At 39.4% G+C, this 25,822-nt stretch overlaps 1 protein-coding gene and 1 long non-coding RNA gene across 2 annotated transcripts in view; one reads left to right on the top strand and one right to left on the bottom strand.

Moving 5' to 3' along the window:
- LOC145405068 (uncharacterized) overlaps window positions 1-25,822 on the bottom strand; it is a 457,223-nt gene that overhangs the window by 135,671 nt on the left and 295,730 nt on the right. The gene's annotated exons all lie outside the window — the stretch shown is intronic.
- Window positions 1-25,822, top strand: part of LOC145405070 (uncharacterized) — a 44,125-nt gene that overhangs the window by 17,693 nt on the left and 610 nt on the right. The gene's annotated exons all lie outside the window — the stretch shown is intronic.

The raw sequence follows: 25,822 nt of genomic DNA on the forward strand, positions 1-25,822 counted from the left end.
GAGGGGGTGAGAGGGAGGGGGAGGCCAAGGATGAGATGGAGGGAGGGGGAGGCCAAGGATGAGATGGAGGGATGGGGTGGAGAGGTATATGAGAGAGGGGGGTGTAAGTTGGGAGCAGGGCAGTGAAATGGGGGGACAGGGCAACATGGAGGCGATTTGTTTGTGGCCACCCCGAATGGGATTGAGGCGTCTGGCAATAGATAGACTGATAGATAGAAATTTACTAACTTGGCTTGTATCAGCTGAATTACTCTCATACGTCTTGCATGGGTGCACATACTCCTTGCCCGTCTGCATGTGTGCTGCCGACTCTACACCATTGTTATATTTTCATTTAATGAATTCGGTGCCATATAATAAAACGTATTGACTCTATGCACAGAGGCCAAACGATCTAACTAGCTTTTATTACATCTAACACAAATTCTAATATCTGTGTGTCACACAACAGACAATGACGGGTTTGCGGTACAAACTTTCCTGTCCTGTCATTCTACAACACTTCGTCGTTGTATCACAGTGGATAGCACTGAAGGGTAATGACAGTTTTTCTGATGACTGTACCTCATAAGAGACTAATGTGGAAACTAGAATGTATAGGAGGACTGAAGGGGAACCTCCTGGAATGGATGAGACTTTTTGAGAGACAGACAAATGAGGACAGGAATAAAGGATAGGATGTCTGGATGGAGGGAGGTAACAAGTGGAGTCCCTCAAGGCTCGGTGTTGGCGCCAGTAATGTTCCTGATTTACGTAAATGATATGGTAGATGGAGTGAACAGTTATGCAAGTCTGTTTGCTGATGATGTAAAGATCTTGAGGAGGATTGTAAAATGCTGCAGGAGGATCTGGATAGGATACACGATTGGAGCCAGATTTGGGAAATGGAATTTAATGTAAAGAAATGTAAAATATTGGAAATGGGTAAAAGTACCAAGAGGCCATCACTGAATTATTTGTTGGGTAATGAATTAATCAAAAATGAGAGAAGAGAAAGATTTGAGAGTGCTGGTCCAAGATAGTTTGTCACCTGAAAAACGTATTAACAAGATAGTTAGAGAGACGTATAAACTCTTGACTAACATAAGAGTAGCATTTCATTATATGGATGAGGAGATGATGAAAAAATTGATAGTGGCCATGATCCGCCTCAGGTTAGAATATGCAGTGGTAGTGTGGTCCCCACACAAAAAGAAAGATATAAACAAGATTGAGAGAATACAAAGAACAGCAACCAAGATGGTCCTCAGTCTGGTAGATCTGTCATACAGAGAGAGGCTGGAAAAGCTGGATTTGCCTTCCTTAGAGGAAAGGAGAAAGAAGGGAGACATGATTGCAGCATTTAGGACCATGGTGGGAGTAGATAAAATTGACAAAGATCTGTTTGTATGGGATAAGAGAGCAACAAGAGGACACGGAGTGAAATTGAAAAAATCAGGCTGCTTGAAGGATATCAAGAAATATAGCTTTCCTTACAGAAGTACAGGTAACTCGCACGGAACACGATCTCGCGGAACGCGCTCGCAATTATACACGGTAAGGGCTGGGATACATATAAGACAACGTAAGATTAAAAAACCATCATGAAAACTACAAATTAACGCAGGAGAGCCCTTTGAAAGATCAAATCCTCGAACGTCACCGCAGCGCGCGGTTTGTTTTGATTACATGACGATCTAGGCGGGAAATTATTCAGTGAGTGAGACATTCCCGAGTACAGTAGCACAGTATTTGTAAGTTAAATATTTAGAGTACTGTACTGTTCTGGTAAGTTTATGTGCAACTTAAAGTACTATTAAATAACATTAAAGCAAGAAATAAAGTCTCATAACCAGTTTACCTGGTAGGCGTCAGAATATTGCCTTTTTTATTTGTTCGTTTTTTCCACAGTACTGTACAGTATTTGTAAGTTAAATATTTACTGTTCTCGTATGTACTGTACTTGTAAGCACTTAAATAAAGTTAAATCATTAAATAAAGCCTTGTAACCAGTTAACCCGAATTATATGGTTACCCATGATCGGCGTCGGAATATTGTCTTTTTTGTTTGTTCGTTAAACTCTTACTGTACTGCTTTTCTACAGTACTGTATTTGTAAGTTAAATATTTACTGTTCTGGTATGTACTTGTAAGCAATTAAAGCATTAAATAAAGCCTTGTAACCAGTTAACCTGATTTATATGATTACCCATGATCGGCGTCGGAATACTGCCTTTTTTGTTTGTTCGTTAAAGACTTATAATAAGAGAAAAATACATTTTTGTCTTGGTATCTTTACCTATTTGCTCAGGTTTGCTGTAATGGTTTGGATCATTTGATGCAATGCAAATTGTAGAAAACTGGGAAAACTTTCGGGAAGTGAACGAAAATCTGGGACATGAGACTGACCTTGACTTCACCCTCTCATGTGTCATCTGTCAGTTCACCACCTGCTATCGTGATGAGTGGATGTACGATTTTTTCGCTCGTGGCCATGCCTAACCACACATAGTTACATCCATTATCTCGACCTAGACAGAAAATACAATCTTTTTCCTCCCTTGCAAAACACAAACAACCACCCTGTTTACGAGACAGCAATATATATTGCGAAAATAACAAGGTAAAATGATAGAGAAAGATGAACATGTTATGACGGAAGAAGTACGTTTTCCCCGTCTGTAAACGTATTTATTTCTGCTTTGTATCTGTATTCGTAATAATTAGACTTATTGTTAGTTCTGAAACTGCATTACGATTCTATTTTTAGCCATACTCGTGGTGTGGGAGCTGGACGTTGTGACACAACTTCCTTGTTGCTAATCGGACTGACCCTCCACTTTATTCTCCCGTGGCAGAGTCTAGCCTTGGAGGACGTGCAGTTTTCTCATTTAGGACTGAAAATTCAACTCTTTCGCTCCCTTTTCCAAGCATGGGCACAACGATAACGTAAAAAATAACTCGAAACTACCATAAACATATATCAAAAAGGTGAAAATGTATTCATAACATTTTTTTTTTCCAGCCATTCCTAACAGATTATGTACTGAAATCATTCGATATCACAGCACTGCATTTCCAAGTTAAATATGTACTGTTCTGGTATGTACTTGTAAGTTAAAGCACTGGTACCAGTTAACCTGATTTATATGATTACCTACGATCGGCATCGGAATGTTTCCTTGTGTTTACGTACAGTATTTGTGTGTTGAAATTTTGCTCTGGAGTACTGTATTTGTGAGTTATAACATTAGATAAACCTTCTAACCACTTAAAGTGCTTTCTAGTGATTACCAGTGACAGATAACAGCAAAACAACACATTTGGGGGGTCTAGGGAGCAAAATATGGAGTAGTTTAAATATACGCGATTTCGCACCTAACACGGCACGGTAGGAACAAAACCCACGTGTTCCGTGCGAGTTACCTGTATAGACTTATGGAATAGCCTGGACAAAGAGATCGTCCAGTCTAAAAACCTAAACGAGTTTAAAGCTAAATTTGACTTACTGAGAAACAGCGACGGGAACCCACGAGCATAGCACATTTCGTGTATATCACAATTAGGTATATTAGGTAAATACATAAGTATTTGAAACGACTTAGACGAAAAGGTGGTGCAGGAGAAAAACATTCATGTGTGTAAAAGTAGACTAGATAAATGTGGATATGGAGACAGAACAACACGAGCATTGCTCAATTCCTGTATACTACAAATAGGTAAATACACACACACACACACACACTGATCGCAGTAGAGATTAGTACATCTGAAGGGAAAGTAATTGTGGCAAATTTATACACGCCACCGAGATCAAACATTTGGGAAAAAGGCGAATATGAAGACCTGGCAGAGAGTACAACTCAAAGTTTAAGAGCATTTCTACATAGAATGGAGGAGAAATCTGGAAGAATTATACTATCTGGAGATTTCAATACAAATATAAATTGGAAAACTCTAGATATAACAAGCCAGGAAAGCTGTTGGGACCAGAAGCTCCTGGACTTTGTGCAGGAGTTTTTCCTAATGCAGAAAAAGCACCAGAAAAAGAGGACCTGATGTACCATCAGTACTAGATCATATATTTACTTGGCAAGAAAATGATATTGGCAATATTATGTATCACCCTCCAGTTGGGAAAAGCGACCATTCAGTATTAGATTGCAACTTCAGGATTGCATATAACATAGTTAACAGTAATGAAAGTTACATAGAGAGCCATAACTACAAAAAAGGGCAACTATCATTGACTAAAGAAATACTTCTTAGAAACAGATTGGGAAAAAGAGCTTAGAGGACAAGATTTAAATGTTATACATGGAAAATTCTGTGAACTTTATGAAATAGGAGTCCAAAATTACATCCCTCGGCACAAAGAAGCAGAAATGAAAATAAAGAAATGGTTTAATAAAGAATGTGAAAAATCAAAAGAAAAAAAGAGACTTGTTGTGGAATAGATACAGAGGACACAATAGTCAGAGGGCATATAACAACTATAAACAGGCAATAAACGAATATACAAGAATAAGGAGAGAAGCCCAAAAACAGTTTGAGGAAGACATCATAAACAAAATTAGTGATCAGCCGAAGCTATTTTACATTTACATCCGAAGCAAATCCAGTGTAAAAGATAAAATACAATCCATTATGGATGAAGGGATCCTCTGTGCACAAAAGATATTTATGAAGCACTAAATAAGAATTTCCAATCACTTTTTATGGAAGAAAATAATTTTGAGAGGGATGATATGGAACATGCATGCCCAAACATATTACCAGATATACAAATATTAGAAAAAGAAATACAGGAGGAGTTAAGTAAATTAAACAAAGGAAAAGCAAATGGTCCAGACGAAATTTCATGTTGGGTGCTACATGAATGTGCAGAGGATTTAAGAAGACCATTATCGTTATTATTCAAGGAATCCTTGGGTCAAGGTAAACTACCTGATATTTGGAAGAAAACAAATTTTGTTCCATTATTCAAGAAAGGGAATAGACAAAATCAACTCAGCTACCGACCAGTATCAGTAACCAGTGTTGTAAGATACTGAAAAGCTGATAAGAAAAGTTTGGATAAACCATCTAGAACAGGGGTTCTTAACCTGGGGTCCATGAAGATCAGAATAATTGAGAACAATTTAGCGATATTGCGTGATGCCGTTTGGCATCATTAGCTGCCAAAAAAATAAATAAATAAATAAAAAACAAAGAGTCTTGAATTCTAGTGTTCGTTGACACAAGCCTTCCCTCATCTGGCAGCACGAGCTATGGTTGCTCTGATGCAGTTTGCTGCTACATACCTTTGTGAGTCAGGGTTTTCAGCGCTTGTTTCTATCAAAACGAAAAGTCGAAATCAACTGGATGTCAGTGATGACATAAATGTTTCCTTGTCAAAGACCACTCCACAATTTCATCTTCTTGTTTAAGCCAAACAACAACAACCCTCTCGTTGAAATTTTTGCATGAAAAAGAGTAAAAAAATAATTCTTTGTAAAGACTGTTTTATACTTTGTGCATGTCATATGCTGCGTGAGGTAGTTTTCAATAAAATAAACTCTTGCATGCAAAATGCTGTGTTTATGTGCTTATGTGCATTTCTGTAGGGAAGGGGTTCATAGCTTTCACCAGATTCTCGAAGGGGTCCGTGACTCAAAAAAGGTTAAGAACCACTGATCTAGAAGAACACAATATGATAACAGAAAGGCAATTTGGTTTCAGAAAGGGAAAATCATGTGTTACTAATCTATTAAGCTACTATGACAGAGTTGCAGAAACATTACAGAAAAGAGAGGGATGGGTGGACAGTACCTATTTAGATTTCAAGAAAGCATTTGACAGAGTACTGCACCAAAGACTTTTACGAAAACTGTACCTTCAAGGAGGAATCCGACACAAACTTTACTGTTGGATGCAAGATTTTCTCAGAAAAAGGGAAATGATAACAGTACTAAGGGGAACTTACTCATCATGGAGGGGAGTGACTAGCGGGGTTCCACAGGGCTCAGTGCTGGCACCAACTATGTTTTTAGTGTATATAAATGACATTGATAGTAACATTGGAAATGAAAGCTTCTAAATATATTTTCTGATGATGCAAAAACACAGACTCTTGTAAAGAAGAATTAAACAAACTTCATGAATGGAGTAATACATGGCAAATGGAATTCAATACGGACAATTGTCATGTAATCAAGTTTGGTAAAGTGGGAAAAGACCAGATTGGGATTATAAGGTAAGAAGTAAAACCCTACACATATCAGAAAGAGAATAGGACCTACATGTGATTATGAATAACAGTCTATCTCCGGCTGACCTTATCAGTGAGAAGGTACAGAACATGTATACACTGCTTGCAAATATGAGAACAGCATTTGCATACATAAATGAATACATGCTGAAAAAAATAATAACATCTTTCATCAGACCAACCCTGGAGTATGCATCAGTAGTCTGGAATCCTCATCTCAAGAAACACATATATAAGATTGAAAAAGTTTAAAGGGCCGCTACAAGATGGGTACCAAGTTTAAGGGATCTAAGCTATGAAGAAAGACTAGAAAAACTAAATCTGCCAACACTACAGGAGAGAAGGAAAAGAGGAGACATCTATCTATCTATCTATTGCCAGACGCCATAATCCCGTACGAGGTGGCCATTTGACTCTGAGTTATTTGTTTTACAGGGAGGGACACTAACCCTCCACCAACCCACTTGACACGTAGGGAACACGTATGGTTTGGTTATATGGTTACCACCCAGCGTTGTAAATGGTTTCTTGGCTTACAGGAAACCATTTGCCTTGTCACTCAATGTAAAGCCACCTGTAACGAGGAGACATGATTTTGCTATATAAATGCATATCAGGGAAGGAGAAAGTAGACCCAAATGAATATATAACCTATGGGGAAGCATCAGCAAGAGGACTCTGTAAAAAAAAAACTGCATAAAAATAGAGATGATAAAGACGTAAGGAAATTTAGTTTCCTTAGTAGGGCAGTTGATCAGTGGAATGCACTGCCGAATGAAATACAGTAAACCCTTTCTAATTCAAATTAATTGGGGGAATCCCCATATCAAAATATACGAAAATTCAAATTATCAGAGCACATGCCTGCCCCTGTCCCCAAAGCACACCCTCACTCACTAAAACATGGTTTTTTCACAAAAACATGGCACAGTACAGTACAGTACTGTACCCATGTCCCATACCACCTGCCACTGCCTGCTTGTGTTGTGTGGATGGTCGCTGTGACGAGAAGCGTTTATTTGCTCATTTCCTTCCTCCTTATTTCCTCTCAGAACTCTGAGCACGTGGTTCCAGAGCAACTTTAATTTGGCCTAAGCACTCTGAAAGTGCTATAAACACAAGAAAAGCATTTATTCCAAACGAAAATGTAAAATTGTTGGATGAAGTGATGTGTGATGTAGGAGTTTAAATGAAAATAATCAGACGTGAAATGAGTTGGCTGTGTTTACGATGTGGATAGTTTCCTTGTTGGAAAAAAGAAAAACATTAATGATGATGGAGTGGTAAAATTCATGTTTTTGCCTTTAATGCAACAAGTGTGAAGAAGAAGAAGAAAAAAAGGCTTTGTGCCTGACCTTTGTCATGAACTGACGGTCTTTGGTGGAGAAAATTCGGCACTTATGGTACATGAAGACACTACATGCTGCCGTAAAGAGTTGGGTAAGGTAATTATGTGAGTTCAGTTCTTGTGAAGTATACTGTCATACAAATTATACTCCATGTCTGACTTGTGTATTATTCACAAGTACTGCATTCGTGTATCTGAGAAGTGAAAAGTATGCAATTACTCCATGCTGATGACTTAAGTATTTTTTTTTTCCTTTATTGTTGATGACTAATGACTTTCAAAAATAGTTTCACTGATTTTTTTTTCTTTTTTTAATGAGTGCGCCGAAAGTGGTTCCTGGCGAAATATGCGTGATGCTGGGCGGCCATTGACGTGTTGGATAGGTCAAGTTTTTTCTTAATTGGTAATGATGACTTTCAGGAGGGTTAGTGCCAATCCTTGGTGGTTAAAATTTTTATGGGGAGTATTAGTGTGAATCTTGACCCTATAATATTTGAATCTTGAGACTGATTTTCGCTATTGTGTAATCGAAGACAGGAGAAGTTTAAGATGGATACTGGGTCTTGATTGTAGTTTATTATCTTCAAAGGGGAAGTTTAACCCACCCCGTCCTGACTGATTTTCCACCACTGACTCCCCCCAATCCCGACCAATTTTGGAATTTTTTTTTTTTTTTGGCTCAAACCTCCGTTTTGGTGAGAAACATCGAAAATTCATAGAGATATCACTCACCTGAGGTTTAAAATACTGTACTCATTACAGGCAGCAGTACCTCTTACCTTACTGGATTTTCTATCAGGCTGGCTCCAAAGAAAATGAGTTCTATGGGAGGGTAACTATTCCACACCACTTATAATCAGTATTTATTTTATTTATTTGGTACAAATTTATATGTAGTTCGAGAGTGTATTGGTTTTCACACAGTAATATAGGCAATATAAGCATTGCTTCACTCACCAAACACATAACATACCTGACCTTTTTTGGCAACATTATCTGGTCATCATTTCTGACTGTTTCTTCCTCTAATGCTGCGTAAACTTTGTCCTCCACATTGCCATCGATTGGGGAATCACTCTGGCCCTGAAATTCGTACCGTGGCACGACATGTCTTTATTGGCCAGGACACTGGTAACAGGTGAATTGCCGAGACAATTGTGTGTGTGGGGGGGGGGGAGGTTATGCTGGGTAAGGCATTGTCCCTGCCTGGCATCTTGTTGAGGAAGGTGTCCCGTGTATGCGTACCAAAAATCATGAGTGAAAATTAAAAAGTGTGCAAATTAGGGATCTTGCAATTGATGCGCGTTCATATACGTCAACGGGGCTGACAGTGACAAAATATGTGGATGTATATATACATCAACGGGATGCGACGGGTTAAGTTGAACACTGTGTGTATTACACAGGAGCGTATGTATATATCCTAGCTAAGTTCTCGCTGGACCCTTCTCTTTACCACCTCTCGCTTCTTTAGCTAGCCCCCTTCTGACTCTCTAAAGGCCAGTTCACACGAGCTAAATCATGGCCGTTTTTTTCGCTGATTTGCAGGAAAAAAATGCTGATTTTGGCATTTCTCCCAGAAAGGTGTTCACACGTATGGGGACTACGGAGGCAGGAACTTGGCAACAGTGTTTACAAACAAAGATGGACCACCGTACAAGTACTAGGTTTGCAGCTTTTGCTCTTGCACTTTGCCTGCTTCAAGATTTTTTTTTTTTTTTTTTTTATGTGAGGAAGAAGGAACCAAAGGCAACGAGCCCACAAAACTGTTCCTTCCAAGAGAAAAATAAAATGCAAGAGAGAGCCAAATTCAAGATCTGATCATTTCAGGATGCCTTGACACACTGCATTTGAAAGACTGGAGATCATAGGAAGCAGGAAATACAGACAGAGGGAGACAGTTCCAGAGTTGACCTGTTGCATAAATGAAGGACTGGAAGTAACGGTTAACTCTTGCATTAGAGAGTTGGACAGAAAAGGGATGAGAGTTTGCTGCTAGACGGGTGCTACACGCCTGTTGTAGAGATGGAGGAATGCATGCAGACAGTTCAGAGGAGCAGTGACCATTGAAGTAGCAGTAGAAAAGAGATAAAGATGCAACAGTGCAGCGAAAAGACAGAGGTTGAAGGGAGTCAGTAAGAGGAGGAGAATTAATGAGGTGCAAAAGCCTTTGACTCCACCCTATTGAGAAGAGCTGTATGTGGGGAGCCTCACCACACATGAGAGTTGTACTCCATGCAGGGGTGGATAAAACCCCTGTATAGAGTCAACAATTGTGCAGGGGTAAAGAAGGAATGGAGTCGGCTTAGCATACCCAATCTCTTGGAAGCAGATTTTACAAGAGATGTAATATGATCTTTCAAAGATAAGTCCTGCGTAAATGAAACTCCAAGCATCTTCAAGGATGATGTAGGATTAAGCTGAATATTATTAAACATTACAGGGTATACCTGTGGAAGATTGTGTTGGGTTGATAGGTGCAAAAACTGAGTCTTTGATGCATTAAAAACAACCAGATTATTTTTACCCTAGTTAGAGATACGAGCCAAGTCAGACATTAGGTGTGCCATAGCCTCATCCCTTGTTTGTTGACGTAACTGCTGAGATGGACGTTGCAGGAATCAAATGGAAAGGTGAAGGGTGGAGTCATCAGCCTATGAGTGGATAGGGTTAGATGTACAGCTTAGAAGGTCATTGATGAACCAAAGGAAGAGAGTTGGTGATAGGACAGAGCCCTGAGGAACACCACTGTTAATAGATCTAGGAGAAGAATGATGGCTGTCTACAACAGTGGCTATAGAACGACCAGAAAGGAAGATAGAGATGAAGGCACAGATAGAAGGATAGAACTGTAAGACGGCAGTTTGGAAATTAAAGATTTATGCCAGACTCGATCGAAAGCCTTTGAGATGTCAAGTGCAATGGCAGAGCTTTTGCCAAAGTCCCAAAAGGAGGATGACCAGGAGTCTGAAAAGTAGGTGGGAAGATTGCCTGTGGAGTGTCCCTGACGGAACCCATACTGACGATCAGAAAGAAGGTTGTGATAGGAAAGATGCTTTAAAATTTTTCTATTAAGAACAGACTCGAAATCTTTTGGGATACTGGATGTTAAAGCGATTGGACAATAGTTAGAGGGTTGGGAATGGTCACCCTTCTTTGGGACTGGCTGAATGAGAGCAAACTTCCAGCAAGAAGGAAAGGTACAAGTTGATGGACAAAGGCGAAAGAGTTTGCCTAGGCAGGGTGTAAGCACAGAAGCACAGTTCTTGAGAACAACAGGAGGGACTCCATCAGGCCCATATGCCTTATTAGTACTGAGGCCTGTGATGGCAGAAAATACATCAGCTGAAGAAATTTTAATGTCAGCCATGAGGAAGTCAGAGGGGGGAAGTGGTGGAGGAACAGCACTGGAATCGTCTAAGGTGGAATTGGAGGAGAAAGTCTGAGTGAAGAGATCTGCTTTATCAGTAGAAAAAATAGCTACAGAGCCATCAGAGTAGAAAAGAGGAGGGAAGGATGATGAGGTAAAGTTGTTAGAAAGGTTTTTGGCAAGGTGCCAGAAGGAGTGGGAAGAATTCGAGTTAGAAAGTTGAGAGCATTTAATACGGATGAAATTATTTTTAGCAGAGCGAAGAACAGACTTTGCACGCTTCCGGGCAGAAACATATAAAAGATGTGATTCAGGGGTGGGTTGGCTCTGGTACCTTTTATAGGCCCTCTCCTTGTTGCGGACAGCATTAGAACAAGCGTGATTAAACCAAGGCTTTCATGCATTAGTCAAAGGATATGAGAAAGGAATGTATGCTTCCATGCCCGAGAGAATAACCTCCGTAATGCGCAAGGCACACCCAGATGGCTCCCAGCCATGGAAGCAATAATCATTCCAGGGAAAATTAAAGAAGTACTGCCTGAGGGCCTCCCAATTCGCAGCTCCAAAGTGCCACAGACGACGTTTCTTTGGAGGGTCCGCAGGCCGTACCGGCGTGATAGGACAGGTTAAGGAGATAAGGTTGTGATCGGAGGAGCCCAACGGAGAGAAAAGATTAAGTGTAAGCAGAAGGATTAGTTGTAAGGAAGAGGTCAAGTATGTTGGAGCTCTCTCCAAGGCGGTCAGGGATATGGGTAGGGTGCTGCACAAGCTGCTCTAGGTCATTAAGAATAGAAAAGCTGTAGGCTTGTTCACCAGGTGGATCAGTGAAAGGAGAGGAGAGCCAAAGGTGATGGTGAACATTGAAATCTCCTAGAATGGAGATTTCAGAGAAAGGAGAAATGGATAGAATGTGTTCCATCGTAGAAGTAAGATAGTCAAAGAATTTTTGATAGTCAGTAGAATTAGGAGATAAGTAAACAGCACAGATATATTTAGTCAGAGAATGACATGAAAGCCGAAGCCAGAGTGTAGAGAATTCAGAAGACTTGAGTTCAGGAACATGAGAGCAAGATAAGTTGTTGCGTATATACAGTGCTCGTCAGAAGTATTCAGCGATGTCCGCCGGGCGCGCAATACTTATGGCCCAAAAAGAATCACCCATTTTTGGGGGTAAGAATTGAGCCACAAGTTTGAGCTCCGAGCATGACGTCACGGTAGCCTGAGGCCTTCTGACGCGCTGGTTGGTTCCCGCCTCAGTTGCCCACGGGCTGCCTGAGAGAGAGGAACTCCGCCGAGTGTCCCTCTCAAATTGCGCCATTTTTTACTGAGTGTCCCGCAGTGTTTTGGCCTTCAAAACTTTGTTATGGCACCTATCCGTGAACTATCGAGTGAAATCATATCCCAGATCATTGCTCTAAAGGAGGCAGGCCACCAGACAAAGGAAATTAGTGAATTGGTTGGTGTGGGACGATCGACAGTGCGTCGTTGGTGTGCGTGGTTTCGGGAGGAAAACAGTGGTGAAGTTCCCACAAAGAAACCGAGGTCTGGTAGGCCTAGGAAAACTTCCCCAAGGTCTGTTAATGTTTTAAAACGTGCAGTGGAGTTTAATCCTTGTGTGAGTGCAAGGAAAATTAAGGAGAGCAACCCAGAAGTGTTTGGTGAGGTGTCAGTGAGAACAGTGTCTCGTAGGGTGCATGAGCTTGGTTACACAAGTCACAGGCCTGTGAAAAAAGCCTCTTCTCTCTAGCAGCCAGAGAATTCGTAGGCTTGCCTTTGCTAATAAATATCTAAATTGGGGTGAGGAGCAATGGTTGTCAGTGTTGTGGTCTGATGAGGCAACGTTTAGTGTTACCTGTAACAGAGGAGCATGCAAAGGTAGTGACCCACTTGACCCACGGTATGTAGAAAGCACAGTTAAACATCCTGATTCACTCATGGTATGGGGTTGTTTTTCAGGGAAGGGTTTGGGGAAGCTTGTTGTACTTCCCAAGAACCTCAGAGTGAATCAGGATGTTTACCTGGAGCTTCTTTGTGATCATTTACCAGACTCCTTCGAGCTAACAGGTGCACGAGTGTTTCAGCAGGACGGTGCACCTGCTCACAAGGCCAAATCGGTCACCAATTGGCTTCGTGACTGCGAGGTATCATTCATGACAGACTGGCCAGGAAATAGCCCAGACCTCAACCCGATTGAAAACATCTGGTACCTCGTAAAGAAGAGTCTCCAAGGGAAGGACGTGAGCTTTCTGCCTAAGCTGGAAGCCGCCATTCGTGACTCCTGGGACAAAATACCCCTCCAGCACCTCAGGAGCCTCGCCCTTTCACTTCCAAGACGTCTCAGGTCCGTGAAGAAACGTAAAGGCTACCCTACGAAGCACTAAAGGTAAATAAAATGCATTATTTATATGTTTTTTCAATGTTGAAAGGTTTGTTTCTCAGGAGGGACGCAGAGCGCCCCATACTTCTGACGAGCACTGTATACATAACAGCCACCTTTGGCTTTGAAATGAGTATAGAGAAAGTAGGAGGATACAGAAAAGTGTCTGCCTCAGACAGCTGAGTTTCAGTTAGAAAAAGAAGGTGAGGTTTAGAGAAGGAGAGGTGGTGCTCAACAGGGCGAAAGTTAGAGGAAAGGCCACGAATGTTGCAGAAATGAAGAAGAAGAGAGTCAGACAGTGGTTCCAGGCATCTTGAGTCATCACCGGGAGAGGGGCAGAAGGTGGGGGCATTTATGGTCCTCCCCCCCCCTGGGGACTCCGAGGCTGTTATTCGCTGCTTTTTTTTTTTTTTTTTTTTTTTTTTTTTTTTTTTTGAAAAGGAAGTGTAGTGTGTACTGTGCATGTAGTTTGGTGTTGATAGTTATAGAAAGTTGTATTGGAGAGCATGCTGGCCTACTCTCTGTGTTACTGAGACACTGAAAAAGTTCAGCAAAGGGGGATGGTCGGGACCTAGTCCCAAAGGCTGATGAAACGGGAGCTCCAGCTCTCCCTGTCATCAGCTTTCCATCCACCTTGGGAGTACTGCCCTGCTCGACTGGTGCTACAGTCTACTTCTATATGAGCCCTCATGGCCGTGATTTGGGTTGTGTGAACAAGCCTTTACTCCCACTCAGCTTTCGGTGGCTTCAGGGGCCATATGCATAAATTTTCTTAAGCATAAAATCATGTATAAGATTCCTTGTGTATACTTTTATCTCAAATAATCATACATTTATACTCATGGTCATACCAAATACACTCAGACTGGAATGAACATTAAAGTAGTAGTAGTAGCAAAGAGTATTGAGAAAGGTAAGAGGGGACAGTCGCACCATGCCCGTGTAACTCTGGGTGACAGTGGCGCACTAAGCGGTGGGTGCGGAAACAGAGCTGGAGAATGTAAACATCATACCGGGCGGTCAGATCTGTGCTGCTATTAACTGTAGAAATTCTAGTAAAAAAAAAGGCCAGGATTATCTTTTTTTTGATTCCTAAAGGACAAGGAAAGCTAAGTGATATATTGACAATCACATCTTATCAAAATGTTGATCTGGTTGGTTATTCTCTCGTTGCTTTGGTATTTAATTCACCATGATTTATCTAGACACTACAAGTGGTTACTGAGTGTTGTTCTAGGGTATCAGGCTCTTTTTTTATGCTGCTTATGCTATGTAATTTCTCAGTGTTTTATCTGTAGACTACTATGGTTACTGAGTGTTAACTTAGAGGTCAAGGAAATGGGTCCAGAATTCGAGGAGGTCAGATATGGGGAGAACATCTGAGTCTCTGTTTAGAAGTTGTGTTTTTTGTGCTGAGCACTTCAAAGACTACCAGTTCATGAACTTGGACATAAAAAAGTGAAAATACAGTTCCTGATTTAGTCTAAAAACAAGCTTTTATCAGCCAGCTACACTTGTTTCACATGTTTTTATCAGCTTTTATCAGCCAGCTACATTTGTCTCACTTGCTTTTATCAGCCAGCTACATATGTCTCACATGCTTTTATCAACTTTTATTGGTCAGCTGCGCTTGTCTCACATGCTTTCAAATCACTAAGCTAAGGTTTAGTAAAACATGGAAGACCTCTTTTACTTTTGCAATTGAAAATTTTAAAAATTTAGTTGTAGGAGAGAGAGAGAGAGAGAGAGAGAGAGAGAGAGAGAGAGAGAGATTTGGTGGGGAAAAAAAAAAAAAAGTTGCTTGGTTTAAACCATTGGTTTAAAGCCACCAACTCTGTATATACATTTATAAGGTTTGGCATTACACCCCCCCCCCTCCAAAAAGTTGCAGTTACTTTTTACTGTTATAAAAAAATACATTGTTGGTACAATAATTCCTCATATGCAGGAAAAGTGCTTTGATTACTATTGACATTGACATTATTATTATTATTCCATGATTGTTAATGTAGAGGGGTTGAAATATTTGACTGAATAATTTGAACCAAGGGATAATCTTCAAGTACAGGTATATATTCATCACTGTTATATATTTCTTTTCTGAAAATTTACTGGTAACCCTCCCTTTCTCCCTCTTCTTTATCATTCTATATCTCTCTCTCTCTCTCTCTCTCTGGGGGTCATCCCTATATCTTATGTTCCCAAGGACAGGTTAAGTTAGGTTAGTTTAGGATAGGTTAGGTTAAGTAAGGTTTGGTTAAGTTAGGTTAGAAGGATAGGTTAGGTTAGGATGTAAAACATGGGAACATATATATGCTCCCTCTGTCTGCATTCATAGCTATACATGCAGACAGAACAGATATTTTCTTAAAATCATACTAACATGCTGCTCCAGATACAGTATTGTTATCATTTATTTGCAATGGTGAGTTTCAATTTCTTAATAGATTGGCCTGATATATCTCATTTATTTACACCTTACGTCTCAACCTTTTGTATGACACTTGATTTAGTGCCAGGAGTTTTAAATGAAGATGTAAACCACAGTCAGAGGCCAGTGTGTCAAGTCGAGAGGTATGAGCTGTCAGTGATGAGCGCCACTCTCACTTGTATTTACAAATTTTTCCCTGAAGAATATTTAGTAAGATTTCCAAATTAGTGCATCGTTTTATAGATATAGGTTATAATGGAGCTTAAGATATTGTTACAACCAACATAAGTGCTAACATTCGCCTTAAACACTGGTGTGGTGCGAGCCAGCACAAACGACTGGTATCACAATTTCCGCGCCCGCCGTCGGGTGGCGCCACCGTTCCCTGAGTTACACTTTTCCCATAGAGACTCGTGCGACTGTCCCCTCTTATCTTTCTCTATACTCTTTGGTAGTAGTAGTAGTGCAAACATACAAGATGTTGTATTCGTCTTCATTCCTAGAGCTTTGCCTTGTTTGGTGCTTCCATTTTAATCGGCCTGGCCTCTTTCTCCTGATTCCGGCAATAAAAGCCCAACATGTCGGTCTACCCATACTGGCAAAAAAGGTGGCCAGAATTTCTACCGGGGAGCAAATTCCGGCAAAAAATGACCGCGATTTTGCTCGTGTGAACCGGCCTTAATTCTTCCTTCCTTGTCTAGGAGGGCTTGTGTCACGTTTATAACCCGTATGTACAGGTTCTAGAAGCTTGTGTGTGTGTGTGTGTGTGTATGTAGTGCTTCCAGTGCCCTCTGGCATTCTTTTGCTTAACTCTTTCAGACATATTTCCTGTTCCCACACCTAGCTTTACTGGTGTTCCTATCTATTATGCTATCCATTATGAGTTGTATTATGATAATGTAGATTCCTACATCTGTCTGTTATTCTTTCTATTATGAATTATTATAATATGGAGTCCTGACATTGCTCGGTCACGCCAGCTGGAGAACCTACGACAGCATATATCAGTGACACACTCTAGTCTGTTAATACGTAATACTGATTTTAATATTGTGTAGACATAATATTCATGATAATATTATACTCACCTAATAATATTCTAGAAACATAATACATTGTAAACATATTGTATACATAATGGAGCAAATGCACCATAGTTAAATTGATTATGGAATATTGTATAACATATTGTATAATGTGTATGTATAACAGTCACATACATATATGCAAAAAATAGTTCAAAGTTAAGATTATAGTAAGAGTTATTAATAAATTTGTATATTGTATAGATATAATGATACTGGTATAAGAATTGGTTACTTTTATATTATATTAGTTCATGTGTCATCCCATAATTTTTTTTTCTTTTCTATAAATTAACACTATTTACAAAATATTTACAATTTATTCTGGGGTTCTCACTACCCCGGAACAAAGGCTTCAAACCATGTTTATGTATGCCTTGACTAATTACCTGATGTAACTCATGAACTGGAAGTAGGTCAATTGTGATCTTGCCATTACCAGCATTTGCAGTTCCTTGCATAAGTCCCCTGTAACGAACCCTAGTGTTGTCTTACTGGAGTATAATTGTGTCAGTATGTTCCGTGCTGACTCAGAAGTGTTGGAAAAGTGTTATGTTTCCTTCCATGGTATTTGTTTTGTCCACATTTTGGTGAGTTATAATTTCTGCCTCTTTTGGATTTTTCACGATTGTCTTCATTGCTGAGTTTTGGCCGGCAACGAACTTGTTTTGATATGTTAGTACCTGAGCTATTTTATTAAATTTGTTGTTTATTTCTTGAAGGTCATCCTCTGTAGCCAATCCAAAGAAATTCCCAAGAATTGCACCATTCAGGTCAAACAAACCGCGTCTTTGGTGACTACGTGTGATGTTGTTCGTGTCAATCAGTGCTTCTGTTCCATGAGGTGGAAGATCTTGGATCATGATGAGCATAATTGATTTAGCCTGTTCTGTCTTCCATTTCACTAACTTCACGATTTCAGTCACTTCCTTTATGTTATGAACTTCTGAAACATAGCCTTCTGTCATAAAGTCCAGGGTTCTCAGTGGTTTGGCAATGTTCTCCAAATAAGTAGGTAATTTGTATAAATAATCCAAACTGATTTTAGTACTCATGACATCTTTTATGATTGAAGTCATGGCCATTGGAGCTATGAGGCATCCTTGCCGTACATATGTAGAGGGTCTAAGTGGGCATATCCTCTTGCTATGTAGAGGGGAATCCATGGTATAAGTTCCTTCATCGTTACCTACCAAAATATATATATATATATATATATATATTAATTTCCTAATCCAGTCATGCTGTGGTCAATGTAAGTGATGATGTGTGTTGGCTCACGGAAAACATTAACTTGCTTGTTATTTCACCTATAGAAGGAGTTTAAATCGATATCTGAATCATGTAAATACTGTACTGTAGCCTTTTTAGGAACAGTTTCACCTATGTTTGTTTGATTGGTATGCAGCCTTAATTTATTTTTGTAATTATTGTTGTTTTCTTGATTGGTTTCATGAGTAATGTTCGGTTTCTTGGTGTGTCTGAGGTCGTATAATTGCTGGGTAATTCCCTTGGGACTCGTTTTAAATGATCAACATGAATTTGTTTTTCTTCACCACTTGACAGTGACCTAATTACAACTTTGCTGTCTTATTGATTACTCTGTATGGGCCCTCAAATTTCGGGGATAATTTATTGTCTCTCGTATGAATGATACCATAGACAATTATCTCCTAAGCTGATAGGCGATTCTTTCGCCTTTTTATTGAATGCCTCCGTCATTTCTTCCTTGGACATTGATAATTGTTTTTTCACTCGTGTATATCCTGGAATTCACGTAAACAGAATTTAGGGTAATCATCATAGTTGTATATGGACAGATTTTCACCTTTGAGAATTTCGTTTGGTAATTTCTTATCTGTTCCGTAGGTAACGAAATGTGGTGTCTCTCCTGTAAACTTATTTATAGATCCATTAATTGATGCTTCTACACTGGGAATCCAATCATCCCAGCTTGCATAATTTTCATTGAGAATGTGTTGTAGTACATCCAATACTTTTTTGTTTTGTCTCTCTACTAACCAACTGGATGCTGGGTGATAGGCTAAAATGTTAACCTTTTTGATATTGTATTGTTTACATTTTTCTTGTAAGATATCAGAATTAAATTCACCTCCATTATCACTTATTAGTACCTTTGGGGTCATGAAGCGACATATGACATTATGTATTATTGCTTTTGCTACTGTTTCTGCTGTCTTATCCTTAATTGGGGCTAAAATTACATAGCATGAGAAATGATCTGTTGCCACGAATAGGTATTGGTTATTATAGTATGATAATGGTAACTTGCGTAAGTCAGACGTGACAATGTCCCACGGTTGATGTGGTACAGTGTAATTACCAATAGGTGCAGGTGTGATTCGGTAGCCTTTGTGTTTTGCATATGATTCACATCTGTCTATATGATTGTTTTTACCTTTTCGTAATGATGGCCAGTAATATAACAGCTTCGCTTGTTTAAATGTCCTTTCTTTTCCCGGATGTCCTGCATGTGGGCTATGTATATTGTTCGTAATACTTGTGGTATCATATCATTAGGTACCACTAATTGTTTATTATTTCTTCAGCATTTCGGTTGTCCTGGGTTGATCCTGTATAAGGCATTATTGATTATTGTGAATTGTTTGAGTGATATATGTAGCTTGGGTAATTGTATGTCATCTCCACTTTCTAACTTGTATATAACTTTTGATCAAGTTGGATCAAGTCTCTGTGCTTTCGCGATTTCATCATGGTTTGGGATGTTTCCTTTGAGATCTAATGCCGCAACATGAATTTTCTTTGGGTTCTCAGATAATGCATCAGCTACTAAATTCATTTTGCCTTGTATGTAGTGAATATTTACATTGTAGTTTTCGACTGTACATTTCCATCTTGCTCTCCTCCCGGAAAGGAGTTTTTCTTTGAACATACCCACTAGGGGCTTATGGTCAGTGAATAAGTGAATTTCGTAACCATATACCAAATCTCAAAAGTTTTTTAATGCAAAGACTATTGCAAGTGCCTCTAAGTCTGTAGTGCAATAATTTTTCTCTGCACCTTTTATTTGCCTGCTGGCGAATGCAATTGGTTGATTCTTTCCTCTCTTATCTTCTTGCATCAGTACAGCCCCTAATCCTTTAACAGATGCGTCTGTGCAAATTATAAATGGTTTTGTGAAATCAGGATAGGCCAAGCATGGTGCATTTGTAAGTTTATCTTTTAATTCATTAAATGCTTGTTTTTGTTCTTCTCCCCATTGGAATATAGCATCTTTTTTGAGTAGTTGGAATGTATGAGAGAATTGTTGTATAAAAGACCTATAGTATCCTGCCAGGCCTAAAAATTGTCTAACTTTGTCTATAGTAGTTGGTTCAGGAAAGTCTTTCACTGCCTGTATTTTATTATCGGATGTATGTATGCCTTCTGCATTCATTTTGTGGCCTAAGATTTTATTTCTTTAAATCAAAATTTGCATTTAGACAGCTTAATTTTTAAACCAGCATCACCAAGCTTTTGCAGGAGTTGGTCTAATTTCTGGAGATGTTTTTTTATGTCATTAGTTGCGATAATTATATCAACAAGACAGACGAATATTCCTTGTCCTAAAATTCCGGACAGTACATAATTCATCAAGCGTTGAAAAGTGCCTGGTGCTGTCTTCAATCCCATTGGCATTCTCTTGTATTAGTAATGTCCTGTATTTATGGAAAAGGCAGTGTATTTACGTGACTCCTCATCTGATGGTATTTGATAATATCCATAAGCAAACCAATTGTGGAAAATACATTATTTTCTGGTCTAATATTTTGCAGAACATCACATAACAATAGCATGGGAAATCTGTCTGGGATTGTGTGATTATTTAGTTTATGGAACTTTACTACTGCACACATTTCTCCATTTCATTTGGGCACAAAAAATAATGGGGCATTCCACGGGGAGACTGATGGCTCAATAATGCCAAGTTTTAGCATTTCATTGACATACTTGTTTGCAAGTGTACGTTGTGATTGTGGGACTCTATAGGCAGGTACAAAAATAGGCTGTGTCTGGGTGCACATTAATTTTGTGATTAATCAGGTTAGTACACCCTGATTGTTCTCCAGGTAATGCTACCATTTGCCGGTGTTTTTCCAACTATTTTACAAATAAGTTTCTTCATTAAATTCACCTGAGTGAATCATATTCTCTTTTATGCTTTCTCTGTCTGTAGATTTTATCTTACTTGTCATCCCAGTTAAAACTATCTCCATTACAGGGGTGGGACATTTTTCAATATTAACTATACAAGTCCCCCTTTTCAACTGTACTTCCCCATTCATGTGATTAACTAGGAGCACCTGAGTTTGCCCATTGTTATTCATCTGACATAATGCGTTTTCTACTGACAATCCTTTCAGTTTACATAATTCTTCCAAGACAAGAACAGTACTATTCTTCAATTTGCTCTTTATGGTAACTTTCATGTATGAGTTAGGATGAATAACTAAATCATTGGTGAGATGGGCGGGAATAATTGATGAGTCAGTACTGTTACCTCGGTCTCTAGTGCAGGAGGCTGGGGGAGGGAGTGTTAGTGGATCTATACGCTCTTCTGTTTGTGTATGTTTGTTTAGTCCTTTAATATTTCCAATTCTTTTTGGTTTTGTTTTACTAATCGGTGAGAAATCTGATGGTAGTTCTTCTGTGAGTTCATTATTAAAGTCTGTTCCATTCATTTGTAGGAGTAAAGTTATTTTCTCTGTTCTCATGGATCTTAAGCCCAGTAACATAATAGCTTTTATTGCTAAGTTTTCGACAATATAAAAAAATGCAGAAATTGGTCTTTTAGTCTCTGTGAAACTGATGTTTAACCGTATCATGCATTTTACCATAATTTGTTTGCCATCTACTGTATATAAGTCTAAATCAGATTCTTCCAGAAAAGTTACTTTTTTATTTCTAAAAATCGTATCTAATTCTTCTTGTGTTATTAAATTTACAGGAGAGCTTGTGTCTAAGAACAAAAAAACATTTTGACCTTCACATACAGTTGGTATCAAGATACACTCACTTCCCAACATGCTTCCTATGTGAATTTTATACTTGGTTTTCTTTACGATTGATCATTTTTTGTCGTGACTTGGCCTTCCCCCGATTTGAGTATGGAAACTAGTTTTTCTACTGTCTTAAAATTGCTGGTCCAGTGACCTTGGGACCGGTGATGCCTACAGTATGGCTCACACCCTTGTGCCTTTTGTTTATCTTCTTTTGTTTTCATAAAGCATTCATTCTTTGTGCATCCTGGGTTCACACAATAATAACATAGAGTGGACCTATCACCTGAATGTGATCCTCGAGATGACTTCCCATATTTAGTGGTATTTGTGGCACGGCTTCTGCTTGGACTGTGCGCAAACTTGTGCGACTGCCTGTGGCCTGGTGTGCGAGAACGCTGCATCGAAGTGTGTGGTTGTTTGTTCTGTCTGTTTTCGGGACGTGATCGATTTTGTTCTTTATTTTGGGTAGTTGTAGCTGAAACTGTGTCTGTCATTCTGATTCTAATAGAATTTGACTGTGGTTCAGTCACCCCTGCTTTGCTACAATCCATCTCTACCTCGTTCATAAAATATAGCAACCACATTCCTGGGGTGTAAGGAATTGTCTTAGCTATCTTGAGAACTCTATCAGGTAATTTACACAAAGCAGCTACATAACCAATGATGTCTGCAACAAGCACTGGTGACATCTTGCCATCATCTGTTATCCAGTTTGAGTTTTCTAAAGTAGCTAATAATGTTCTTTTAATTGTGGAAACAGCTGCTGTTATTTCACTTAATACAGGATTTGTTGTATGTTGTCTTACAAGATCCACAATCTTATGTAATTCTGGGATTATACCTGGCAAAAAGTTTATACCTCCAGAGAATTTCTTCAGGAATTCTGCTTTAAACTCATCATATGTCTTAGCTCAAAGAAGCATGTCTGACCTGAGCAAATCACCTGCCGGACATCTTTCTTGATTAATCCAGGAGGAAAATATTGCTATTTTCTCCTGTTCATCTGTTACATGTCTCGTAACAAATAATTGATCACATTGGTTGATGAGAGACATTATATCATGGTGGTCTTTATCTGTTCCTGAGAATTTTGGGATGTTTTTATTCTCATGATAAACGTGAACATGAGTTGGGGATGTTTGATTTGTGGAATTGTCTTCATTATTCATTTTGGTTGGTTGTTTTGTTAGGTTCTCATGGAGTTCTTTACTGTTGTGTGAAGGAATAGTGAAATAAGTTTTACCTGATCTGTGTACTCTGTTAAGTAAATTTTCATAGACATGTAATGCGGAGCTAAAGTCCTCACTTGCTACATCAGATGGAGTTTCCCAATCATGTAGAAATGATGTATTTGTTTCTTTATCTTTACACTGTGGAGAATTTTGTAGGGTGGGTGTGTTGTCCTGTTGTTCTCATAATTGTGGATCTGCAGTGGCTGCCAACTGTGTATCATCTGGCACAAACACAAGCAGTGTCGAAAATATTCCTGTCATGTCAGCTAAAATAAACTCATGTTGCTAGGGTATGGTGTTAATTGAATAGATGAAAGGTATTAAGTATAAATAAGTAAAGGAGGTGATTGTACCTAATTTAAAGCACTGGGAAGAAATTAGTAAGGTATAATCACCCACTTGAATGGCAGATGATGTCACTTTCGGAGACTCAGAGACATGTTGATAGAAGATGTCGCTCTTGGGAGGTAAGTGCAGTTTTGATTGATGATTTCATTCTCGGGAACTCCAGGGCTGTGTTGATGTTACCCCTGGAAACTCCAGGGCTTGGTGATCCCAGTGTTGATTGCAGTGCGAAATAGCCACACAGTCGAACCTCACCATACAACGTTGAATTCCCACTCAATAATTGTTGAGAATAAATGAGTATGAGTAGGAATGTGTGAATAAAGATTAGTAACAAGCAGTGGGTTAGAGGTGCGTGGTGTCAGACACACATTGATTGACGTGATGCTGTCTCAGCAAACGCGCACAACAATGTCGACTTCCCACATTCTGGTAACTGTGATGAGTAAATGAGTAACTTGAATGAAGAAGGATGAGTAAGAGGGAGTGGCGAATGAGGGGTCTGGTATTTGCTGCTGTCGTCTTGACCTCTTCACTCCTACGTCAGCGCGGTGATGGAGACGGAGGTGGGGGGCAGCTGTCGAGAGGAGGGTTGGGGTCACGTGGTCGTATCTTGCTCTTCGTTTGCTTGATTTGTGTTTCTTCTTGTGATTTATTCGTTGTGGTTGTATACTCCCTTGTGTTTAATTGATTGTAGAAGTGATAGTTTGTTGGCATTGGTTTGTACGTTACTGCCACCAACTATAATATGTGAATCTTAACCCTGTAATATGTAAATCTTGAGATTGATTTTTGTTATCGTGTAATCGAAGACAGGAGAAGTTAAAGATGGATACTAGGTCTTCATTGTAGTTTATTATCTTCAAAGGGAAAGTTTAAGTTCAACACTGTGTGTATTACACAGGAACGTATATATTCTAGCTAAGTTCTCGCTGGACCCCTTTTCTCTTTACCGCCTCTCGTTTCTGTAGCTAGCCCCCTTCTGACTCTCTAATTTTTCCTTCCTTGTCTAGGAAGGCTTGTGTCACGTGTATAACCCGTATGTACGGGTTAGAAGCTTGCATGTGTCTGTGTGTATGTAGCGCTTCTGGTGCCCTCTGGCATTCTTTTGCATAACGCTTGCTGGCATATTTCCTGTTCCCACACCTAGCTTTACTGGTGTTCCTATCTATTATGAGTTGTATTATGATAATGTAGATTACTACATCTATCTGTTATGATTTGTATTATTATAATATGGAGTCCTAACATTAGGGGGCAAAACTAGTTGTTTAGGTTAGGTTAAAATGCACTGATGTGTCCAGTCGGCAACATCATATGTAAACACACTGTCTTGGGTGTCTTACAGCAGACATATTTATAATAACCTATCTTTAAATATATTTTTAATGAAAAATATGGGGCTTCTTCTAACCCTCTATTTTACATGCAAAGTATATGTCAAGTTTTAGGATGGAGACCACTCAGAGCACATCTGTTACGGAGAGAGACTCGAGCTGAACTGAGCAGCATGGCAAGGGGACATTGTCTGGCAGGAATTCCCCGGCAGGAACCCTTGTTCAAACTTGTCTCGCTTAATTTGTATTTCTATCCGAATTAAAATTATATGTCTGGCGGTCAAAAAGATCTGAATTAACTGGTATCCGATTTATTCGGGCTTGAATTAGAGAGGGTTTACTGTAGTGCGTGCCAAAACAATGCATAAATTTAAGGAGACATATGATGAAAATGGTTTAAGACACGGGACAGTATGAGTGACTCGTTCCTGTAAAGATACAATTAGGTAAGAACACACACACACACACACACACACACACACACACACACACACACACACACACACACACATCGCTTGCTGCTTCTCTCTTGTCCCTTTCATGCCATTGCCACCACTCACCAAGTACTTTTTCTTCTTTCTGCCACTCACCAAGTACTTTTTCATCTTTCTGCTATGTTTTTCATCACATTCTGCTTTTGCTCTAGTTCCTCACATATCTCTAGGTAGATACATCATCATCTGAATTTACCCCCTTCCACAACACCAAAACATTGGTCTGTCCTGTCATGGTGAGTGATCACCACTACTTACCACTTTTTACACTTTTATTAACCCCATTTTATGCCCAGTGATGTTCCCAGAGGTTGTATATGTAGTACAATGAATGTTTTGCATTATCAGGAGGAGGTGAAAGTTTTTCAAAATGACCAAAGGAAGGACTTTGGGAAAATTTGGTGATTACACAATACCATTAGTCATATACAGTATATAATATGGGTTTCAGTGGTGTGATTTGTGCAGTCCTATGTGTGATAATATTCCCTGATACAGTTTGAGGGTCTGCTGTACATCACACATACACTCAGTGACATTTCTTTAGAGG

The sequence above is a fragment of the Coenobita brevimanus genome, chromosome 65, assembly GCF_032717465.1.
Source record: "Coenobita brevimanus isolate Jiangsu-jjx chromosome 65, ASM3271746v2, whole genome shotgun sequence".
NCBI classification, from domain to species: Eukaryota; Metazoa; Arthropoda; class Malacostraca; order Decapoda; family Coenobitidae; genus Coenobita; species Coenobita brevimanus.